Below are 11,261 nucleotides of genomic sequence, written 5' to 3'. Positions count from 1 at the left end.
AGGTATAAACGACATGGTTACAATACCTTTAGTAGACAATTACCACCTGGATTGCCATGTAAGATGTAAAATCTTACATGTTAATATTTTAGAAAAAAGTGAGACTTATTTAAAATAAAGATTAGGAAATAGCAAAATAGGACAGTAAACATTTCCAGTCACAAATATTATTCTGGGTCACTCACAAGGAATAAAAATTAGACAAGGTTGAATTAGAGAAGGGAGTGGTAAGCTATTAGCAATTAGGGATACATTTCAGTTCCCACCGTGGCAAAGAATAAACAATAACAACGGGAATGGTGACAGGACTAATGGCGAGCAGGTGCGAATATCTATGGCTCTGAGGAACAAAAGGGCTGTAGACTGAACATTGTGGGACATCCCTTTGTCCGGTGACACCGAGATATCGGCCAGGTATTTGCGTCTGACTGTCGGCGATGGCAAGGTTGTTAGAGCAATGTAAAATAAATCTGCTAAGTTTAACGAGGGGTGGCGAAGGTGATGGCGTACTTCAAAGCAGCGGATTGCCTGGGAAAAATTTGGAAATTTATTAAAATGAGCTCTGAATATATAGCTTGAGAAATTTTAAAGGACGAATAGGAAATGATGAAAGTTTGACAAAATGAGAAGATTGGATAAACTCAGAAAAAAGGAAGGTCCGACATAAGGAGGCGGTACGTAATTGAGATGGACAAAAAGGAAGAACGGGATGGAAAAAGGTGTGCTGTGCTGTGAGGAGAAAGGGAGTTTTTTGTTGGTGTTTGGTGAAGATGAGTAAGGAAGGACGATGTGAGTTTTTGACAGTATTAGTGGAAAAGTGAGTTGTGTAGGGTTAGATAAGTCCTGTCCTGTCAGCCAGTTAGGAAAGATCTGACAAAGTTAAGATGAAGTAGTGAAGGGTTAGGTAAGTTTAGTACAGTCAGTGGGTTAAGAAGGGTTAGATGAGTTTCATAATAAAAGAAAACAGTCGAGTAGTTGGTCATGGAATAAATAGCCTAGTCCGTCATCGGAAGGAAGTGAAAGTGGCCAGAGTGAAAATAAGTGAAAGGAGGAACCTTGGTAAACCGAAAGAAGCAGCCTTGTGAAGCTGAAAGTAGGAGCCTTGGTAAGGAGAAAATAAGCCTAGTCCGTAATCGGAAGGTAGTGAAAGTCGCCAGCATGCAAACAAGTGTTGTGTACGGAGAGAAATAACCCTAGTCGACCATCTGAAGGCAGTGATAAAGGCAAGGCGCAGATAATTCCTAGTCCGCCAGAATAGCTGAACCAAAGATTAAGTAGCAGTATCGAAGACGAGCCCATAATTTCCTAAAAGACACAATGATGCCCTATCCAGACGTAGACTACAGCCCTGGAGAAACTTGAAGTTCTGAGATGAATGGAGTTGGTAAACGATGATGCCATTCCCAGACAAGGAGCTGAAGGCCCCAAAACGGAGAAATCCCATTCGTAAAATTAAGTAAGTGATTAGATATATATAGTATCTCTCTCACAAATCAAGGACTGTTGGAACTCTAATATCAGATTAGCATAATGTTTAGAAAGATGTTAAGGAATGGATATACAAAGATATAAATACTGTATATGCATAAATATAGAGATAAATTAGTTTGGGTTTTGATTAATGTATAATTAGACATATGTAGAAAGGCAAAGGAGAGAAATTTTGAAATTTGATATTAGTTATTGTTTAACATATAGGTATAATATATTTTGGAAGGGAAGGGTAGGGAAATACAGAGAAAGAAATAGCCTTATGGATGTAGCTAACCCTTGGGACCAGCATTAGTCCAGAAATTGATGTCAAATGTACTATCTGTCTTGATTAAAGAAAGTTGTGAAGTTATATTCCCCAAGCCAAAATGGGGCACTAATTAAATTAAAAATTAAGAGTGAAATTCCTAAATCAATTTATAAGGTAAGAATAAGATTTACATATGAGAAAGAGTGTGAACTAAACCTTTTAAGTAATTATTGTTCATGTGTGGAGAAAGAAGAAACTAAAATAAGTTTATGTAATGATATTGATTGAGTTGTATTGAAGTGGATAACCTTGTTTAGAGTAAAACCACTGTATTTAATTGTCATATATAACTGATAATACAAAGGCAAATTTGAGAAATAATAATATGTGCTTGAGAGTTGATAATTTTTTATATTGTGTATATAAGTGTAAATAAAAGGTTATGTTATATTAATGTGTGTGTTGTTTGTCATTCTTGAACACTCAGCCTGTCCGAGGGGAATTATAAATAATTAAGAAGTTCCCTCGATGGAATTCTCCTGTAAAGTAAAGTCAGATGTGTAAGTGGGGAAATTAAAATAAGGTGGACAACAACTTATAAGGGAACAATTAAATAATAAATAAAACTAATAATAAAAAGAAATATAAAATATATATATCATCCTTCTTCTTCAATCCCACCCCCCACAGCCAACAGTTGGTTAGAAGATTCCAGCATTTCTCTTTTTCTTTCTTTGGGTCAGCAGTTGGATCGACAGTAATATTAAGGAGGGTAATAGGTATTCCTTTCCTAATATAATAGCAGAGACCTTTATAAATAACATGCAGATCAGTGAGTAAAGTGCTAGCAATAGCTTGTAGGGCCGGTGTGGAGACTTTACGACATGTTCGAAGCAGCGCCAAGAGAAAATACCTTTGTATAGTATCCAGTTGAGATTTTACGGCAAGAAGGTTGGCCATTTGAAACCAAATACAGGAGGCATATGATAGAACTGGAAGAAAGACGGTACGATAGAAGATATGGAGAGCATTGTTTTTTTAGTCCCCATTCTTTCCTAGAAATTCTGAAAAGCATTGATGTAAAGTTCTTAATCTTTTTAGAGAGATGCTGTGTGATGAGAAAGACGGTGAATTTACTTGATATTTTATTACTGGAGGACTACCATAATTTAGTCTTCCCTTAAAGATCATCATTTTTGTTTTTATTACTGAAATGGTGAGCTTGTTTTCAATGGCCCAGTCGGATAGTCTGGGGAAATTATTATTTGTAGAAGTTTCTAGATCCCTTCTGGAACTTCCGTGGACAAGAATGGATAAGTCATCGGCGTGAGCTATTGTATTTATATTAGTCAGGTCATCATTTAAGACTAAGTTCCACACTAGGGTTTCAAGAATAGACCCTTGGGGCAACCACGAATAATATGTCTGGATATAGACTGGTGTTTAGTTTGTATTAAGATAGAGCGATTACTAAAATAGTCCTTTATGAGAAGGTATAATAACTGAGGGCAAAATTTGCAACTCTAAGACAACGAAAAGGGCAGTTTGTGAGAAAGATCAAGTCCATTGGCTGTATGGCTTGAATTCTCTGATATTCTGATAGGTAAATGAACAATCTGCGATGCCATTAATATTTGCAAAAGCATCTGTATCTCAAGCAGCTGGGGCCATATAACTATAAAACAGAAGCCAGCTGGAGTTGTAAACATAAGTCACTGAGGAAAATTACCTTACTGTTAGCAAATTTGGACTAAAGAAAGTTAAGTTTCAAAGAGAGGAAGTCGAAGAGTTCCAAGTGATTAATGCAGTTGGGAGAACAATACAGGCAACAGATGAATTTGACAGAATAAGGAAGAGATTTTAAGCCAGATAAGGTCGAGAAGACATTCCAAATTAATGAGTCTGCCATGGAGTATCATTAGCATTAGCAGAGGCATATGATGCAAGAAAGCAAGCTTATGCAGCATTAGCCAAAACAAAAAAAAAAAAACCTTCCCATTCGTTCCAAATGCCTGTCCAGCTAAGCCTTAAATTTATTTAGGCTCTCAACTTCTACAACAAAAGATGGAAGTCTGTTCACCAATCAATTACCCGCTGGGTAAAATAATTTCCGCACATCTCTTCTATAACTGCCCTTCCTCAATTTGAAACTGTGCCCCCTCAGGTTCTTAATCTGAGCAAGAGGAAGAATCCCATCAGCATTCAGCTTGCTCGACCCATTCAAGGCCTTATACACCTCAATCAGATCACCTCGCAGGTACCTACTCTCCAGGTGCTGCAATTTGTAGAACTTAAGCCTTTCTTGGTAAGAGCACCCCTTTGTTACCTTCACCAATCTTGTTTCCCTTCTTTGTACTCGTCCTAGCAACTCTATATCCTTCCTAAAATGAGACTTCCAGACCTGTACACAGTACTCAAGGTGTGGCCTGACCATTGCCTTGTATAATGGGATAATAACTTTGCTGTCCCTGTTAGCAAAATTCCTATATATCATTGACAAGACTCCATGACCTTCCTTAGCAGCCCATCTGCACTGCTCAGCAAACTTCATATTTGACTGCACAATTACCCCAGGTCTTTTTCACTTTCCACTTCCCTGAGTGTAGTACCACCCAGTTGGTACTTTTCTCTTCAGTTATTGCTACCCATATGCAGTAATTTGCATTTGTCAATGTTAAACTTCAGTTGCCACTTCTCAGCCCATTTGCCCAACTTATCCAGATCTAGTTGGAGTAGCATATTGTCGTTAACCCTGCCATCCTTTATATCGTCTGCAAACCTGGACATGAATACTGATATACCTTCAATATCATTGATGAATACACAAAACACAATGGGCTCAGCACCGAACCCTGGGGAACTCCACTAATAACATTTATCCACAAAGAGCAGTGTCCATTGGTCAGCACGGTCTGTCATCTCCCACTCAACCATCCCTTTATCCATTGTAGCAACTTACCCTTAATGCCACATGCCTCCAATTTTTACAGCAGTCTTCCATGTGCAACAGTATCAAAAGCTTTCCTGAAATCCAAGTATATATCAAAATTATTTTTGCATTCAGTTCCTTTGTGACCACATCATAGTATCCAAATTGGTCAGACAAGACCTCTCTTTAACAAACCCATGCTGTGTCTTAACTATTACTGCAGCCTTGTCTAGATGATCCTGCAATGCTTCTTTAACCAGTGATTCCATTATTTTCTCCAGAACACAAGTTAAACTAACAGGTCTACAATTACTTGTGTCACCTTCTGAACCCCCTTTGTGAATTGGTGATACATTTGCACACCTCCAGTCCATGGGGAACTCCCCGAGTCCAAGGAAACTCTTATAATCATTATGAGCTCTCAGTATCAGTGAGGACATATACAATGTATAAGTCCAAACTTTGAAGCAAAATGGAATCATATGGCAGATAATTAGCACAACTGAGATGAGCAGTGGTTGAATCAACCTGACATTGGGTTTCTGCTAGATAATGTGGGATTTGGCAGATTGTAAGCAGAGATGGACATCTTGAGATTAGCTGAGACTTCCATATGTATAGTCTCAGTTAGCGCTTCTTGGACTAAAGTTATTAGAGGAGTCCTTGAGGGTTCGGTGTTAGGCCGATTTTGTTTTCTATATTAATCAGTGATATTGAAGACGGTATATCAGGATTAATGTCCAAGTTTGCAGTTGATATGAATGATACCAGGGTTGTTAATGACAGTATACTGTACTATTGCAACAGGATCTAGAAAACTTGGTCAGATGTGTGAGGTGGCAACTAAGTTTAACATTGACAAATCCAGAGTACTAAATATGTAGAGCAGTAACCCCTGATTAACATATCAACTGTGCAGTATTATACTCAGGGTTGTGGAGAATGAAAAAGACCTGGAGCTAACTGTGCAGTCAGATATGAAGTTTTCTGAACAAATGCAGACCGGCTGCAAGAGCAGCTCATAGGGTCTTGTCAACGATATACTAGAGTTTTGCTAGTAGAGGTAAGGTGATTATTCCGATAAGGTAAAGGTCAGGCCACAATTTGAGTACTGCATACAGGTCTGGAAGCCTGATATAGGAAGGACGTAGAGATGCTGGAATGAGTAGAGAGAGAAGTGCAATGAGACTGGTGAGGGGAGCAAGAGGCTGCTTTTGCCAAGAAACACTTAAGTTCTGAAAATTGCAGCATCTGGCGACTAGGCACTTGCAAGATCTGATTGAGGTCTATAAGGCCTTGAATGGTTTGGGCACCCTATCAATCTGAGCACGAATCCTATCAATACTGATAGGATTCGTGCTCAGGTTATGCACCTGAGGGAACATAAATTGAAACTGACGAGACAGTTTTAGAATAGATGTAGAAATTTTCCTTAACCATTGGGTGGTTGATATGATACATTAGATTTCACATATAAGAGAATTAACACTATGCAACATTTGGTTATTTCTAAAATTAAAACAGGACACAAAAGGAAAACAGTGTGAGTCGATTCAAGAAATCAAACAAAATGGACCACCCGAAAGAATTCAAAAAATGATTTGATCAATGAGGGCATGATAAAACAAGTGCATGTATGCAGAAATTTATACTGAATGTATTCTCAATGCATTTATCATTGAACATAATTTTTGCAACAGTCAAACTTTCTGATTAAACCATTAGCTGATCACATGTTCGGCCATGTTATATTCCACATTAAAGATGAGAGAACTATCAAGTGCATTTAAAGTACATATTGATATGAGATGGGATAATGTTCCTATTATGTTAAACAATGCCACATATTCATTATATGCTGACACCTATGAAGTAGACAGCTTGTCTTTATACAAATGTACTACTCAATTCTAACACTAGAATCAATGAAAGATTTCTGGAGCTCCTTTATTTGTTCCTCTTGTGTATTATTTGTTTATCTTCTAATTCACCAGAATTCTCTAAAATGCCTTGAAATATTGACCCTTCAGTCTACATTTCAGGTTTGAGACCAACATGAAATTACATGTAACAAGCATAAATTGAATAATAGCAAGGGACCACAGCCATGCTGCTCTTGGCCAAATTTCGTCACACATTCAGGAATGGTTAAGCCGGTTAACTCAAATACCAGTAGCATAGCTGATCATGTTTTGATATTGATGGAATTGTGCATGAAGAATTCATTCCACTGAGCTAAGCTGTCAATCAGCTTTTCTACAAAGTTCCACAGTGGCTACTGGAATATGCGTTATTGAATTACATGAATTATGTTTGAAAAATAGTATGCCTAAGACCAATTACTGTCCACACCAGTCCGAAAATGACAATTTCTTGTTACCAAAACCAAGCTTTTTACACTCAGAGCAAGTTTCCTGATATTAGCATTGACATTAGTAAAGGTATACGATGCAAGAAAGCAAGCTTATGTAGCATCAGCCAAAAAAAAAAAAAAAAAAAAAAAAAAATGCTCCCATTTCACCCCCCTAATCGTTCCAAATACCCTAACGTTTAACCTAATTTATTTAAGCTATTAGTTTCAACAACAAAAGATGGAAGCCTGTTCCACCAATCAACTACCCACTGGCCAAAGGCAAATTTCCGCACATCTATTCTACAACTGTCTTTCCTCAATTTGAAACTGTGCTCCCTCAGGTTCTTAGTCTGAGTAAGAGGAAGAATCCCATCAGCATTCAGCTTGCATATTTCAGAAAAATTGCATGTGTGATCTAAGTTGCTGATGTGCATATGCACATCAGCAACTTAGATCATATTGCACTGCATATAATGTCTGTAAACTGTGTTTAGTGGTCAATTTGCTGTTTACTAGATGAAAAACTCAAGTTTCTCAGAGAAGAAATCATGCTACTCTTGCTAAGATCAACTCAGCCACATTGTGAAAAAGGCCCATAAAAATTCCTTACTTCATTGACAGGATTCAAACTCAGGTCTTTTTCCAGGCATGGGGAGGGCAGTGATTATACCAACTGTGCTATTCACTGGGGCAGTTATAGTGAATACCACAAAATGTGCTGTGAATGGCTTCCAATGGCAACATAATTGCTGGACTTGCCCTAGATTTTCAAGGGCAATTACTTTTGAGCTGACAGTGTGGATTAACCAGTAAATGTTCCTTGAGACACAAGTCAATGAATTCTGACAGCAAAACATATTGCAAACTTGACTGACACCAGAAGGAAAACAAATGTTATATAAAACCATTAGACATATTTATGGAAATCTGGGGAATAAAAAAAAACCTTTTGCTGAAATTGTCAAGTCAAAAAAAGCAACATGCTTGGAAATAACCCCAATAATGCTTGGTGCTTCTATTATCTAAAAAAAAAAAAAAAAATCACTGATACAAACAAATAAATACTACAGTGAAGAAATGGTACTTATATTTATTTCCAGTAAAAGTGTATCATTTTAATAAACAGGCATACAAATTCAGCCACACTATAGCATCATGTGACATTCCTGTGCAAAACAGAGGACTTTAGGCAGGATGTCTAGAACCAAGTGAAAATATCTGTATAAATTTAATAATAAAGACTAGCAAAATTCTACTCTACAAACTTCATAACCAGACAAAGATTCAGCACAAGTGAAACTTCACTAACTACATTATATTTACTTGTTATATTATTATTCATTCATCACATCATCCATATAATACTGCATTAAGAGATCAACAGCACTGTCACAAATCTATAACATATTTAATTAGTATAAATCAGAGAGTGAAAATGAAATAATATTGAACAGATAAACAAAAGTTAACAAAATTGAAATATTAAAAAAAAAAAAAAAAGATTTATTTAAATATATGGTGTTTCTTACTTTTTTTAAAATAAAAATTTGATTACAAAAAGACCTTTCAAAAATCAGTAAAAATTTTTGCATTAAGAGGATGATATCACCCCCACTTGTGACATAATAAACTGGCAAAAGCTACATTGGAATTTATTGTCTCTTAATACATATTCTCAAGCATACAGTATCCTCAATGTATCTGGATACCCCATTTCCCAAAATAAGTTAATTTTTTGGGTCACACAAGAGGAATATGCCAGTACCAGTTAAAAGCAGCATATCATTATTAGTACTAGTACTGGCAAATGAAGCAAGAAAGTAAGCTCATACAGCATCAGCCCAAAAATAAGAAAAAAAAAAAATACCAATACATTATTAATAGAAACTTCATCTGTCCAGCCCATCTAACATCAAAATTTTTCTTAAATTTATTCAAGCTACCCACTTCAGCAACACCAGATGGTAGTTTTCTCTAAAAATCAATTATTCTCTGGCTAAAAGAAAATTTTTGCATATCTGTCTTGTGGCCATCCTTTTTTCAATCAGAGTTTATGGCCCCCTTTGTGTGCACCATCTGAGAAGGAGTTAAAACACCATCAACAAGTTTACCCATCCATTTAAAACCTCAAGCACTTCAATATGGTCTACCAAAAGAACCTAGTTTTCTGGCACCACACGTTTCAGAACTTGGGTCTTTTGTGATGAGAGTACCCCTTTCTGTTTTTAACTGTTTGGTTGCTCTTCTCTGTACCAATTCCAACAGATCCATATTTTTCTTAAAATGAGGCTTCCATACCTTGATGCAGTGCTCAAAATGTGGCCTAACCATTGCTTTACACAAAGGGATAATCACCTCTTTGTACCCTCTGACAAATTTACTGCATATCATTTACGGAATCCCACAAGCTGTTCTGGCAGCTTGTCTGCACTGCCCAAAGAATTTTTTTGGACTGTCAATTACCCCTACCTCTATTCCATTCTCAACCACTTTGTGTGGTACTACCTAATTAGTACATTATTATATACGATTACTGCTGTCTATGCAGTATCTTGCATTTACCAATGTTAACCCTCAACTGCAACTACTCAGTCCTCTGCCTAGTTTATCTAGGCCTTGCTGCAGTAATATGTCTCGATTTGTCATTAACCACCCTGCCAACTTTTGTTTCATCAACCTGATAAATTTCATTTGTCAGGTCGTCATGTACTATTTGCAGTTATTATGAATGTAACACATTTGTAAAAACACAATAATGCAAGGATTTGTTTGCTTTTCATTTATCTCAACTGATACAGACCACTTCTCTGCATTTTCAAACCAAAAATAAAATGAGGATAATCTTAATTCTCTTCTATTCTTGAAAATGTTTTTTCTTTTAACACTCAGCACTGTTTTTTGTATTTAAAATAATTCCATAGCAACCTTTTTCACATCCACAAAAACAAAGTGCCAATAATGATAATTGTGCAGCATTATATAGTAAGGGACACTGTTAAAAAATAATAAGAAATAACTTTTTTCCATAAAAAAAATGAATCTAGAGTAAGTATCTAGTTTTTTTGTATAAAAAATACATTTAGAGAAAATAATGCTCACTGAGAATATATCAAATCTTCAAGTAAGCTTCCAATGTTTCCAATATCGTTTTCACAAGGAAAAAATTTAAATTAAATAAGTGCACAAATTACAGAATGTGATGCTTTTAAATAAAAAGAAATCTTCAACAGCACAGATAATATTATATAACAGGAGAATAGAACCAGCTTTGAAGTTAATATGTACAAATTCAGAAGATTACATATTTCCAAACATGCTTATTTGAAAAACATAATATGACTGAAATCCAGAAGAAATGTAAACTTTTAGTAAAAGACATGATTTCTAAAATTTTCCAAGAAAAGTGGAAAAGGTGGCAAGTGTCTAAGCCTTTCCAAGTTTGCAACAGTGTTCTATGACAGCAGCTACCAACTAGTATGCTAGAAGAATAGAGAAAACTTCATTGATTTTAATGGCAATCACTCTTGAGGTGCGCTTCATATATAGTGTCTTTTATATCAAAGTACAATTTGGGTGACAAAAGGTTGGGAACCACTGATTTATAATATAAAAATCTAAAGGTATCAAAGTAAAGTAAAGAGCATATAGTTTACTCATGTAAAAAAAAATAAACCTGTATATAAATATGCATTTCTAACTGGTATTGATGTTAGAATTAAAAGACATTTCCTGAACAAAGAGAAGAAGCACTTTCTTTGTTCTTGCCCATTACAGCACATGGAATCAACACAGTCAGGAAGCACATGAAGCAATATGTTTTGACTTATTCCCTATTTTTACTTCTGAGGAGTCAAATGCTATACTACAGTGTAGGGCCAATTTATTCACTGCAGCCTTTTTCAAACTATGCTCCACAGAGCCCTTGGGCTCTGCCATAGTTATCTGGGGCTCTGCAAGGAAATTTTAGAATGTTAATATTTTTTTCTAAAACTATAAAATTGAATCAGAATATGCTGAGCATAAAAGTAAAAAGTAATTTGGCCTTTTCTAAGTAACCTTTGACAAATCTGGTGCTAGTGACCAACTGTTTCTATTTTTGGCATATTTTTTTTATTTTTATTAAGGCTCCAGAATGCTTTTTCTTTCTGAAGTGGTTTTGCATGTCTAAAAAGTTTGGGAAACCCTGACTCACTGAAATGTACAAGAAATAAACTTCTCTTTCAATTCATTCCTAAATG

Source organism: Mastigoproctus giganteus, chromosome 11 (genome assembly GCF_048544385.1).
Source record: "Mastigoproctus giganteus isolate SK-2022 chromosome 11, ASM4854438v1, whole genome shotgun sequence".
In the NCBI taxonomy this organism is placed as follows: Eukaryota; Metazoa; Arthropoda; class Arachnida; order Uropygi; family Thelyphonidae; genus Mastigoproctus; species Mastigoproctus giganteus.
The sequence above is the reverse complement of the archived record's forward strand: the minus strand, read 5'-3'. Positions refer to the sequence as shown.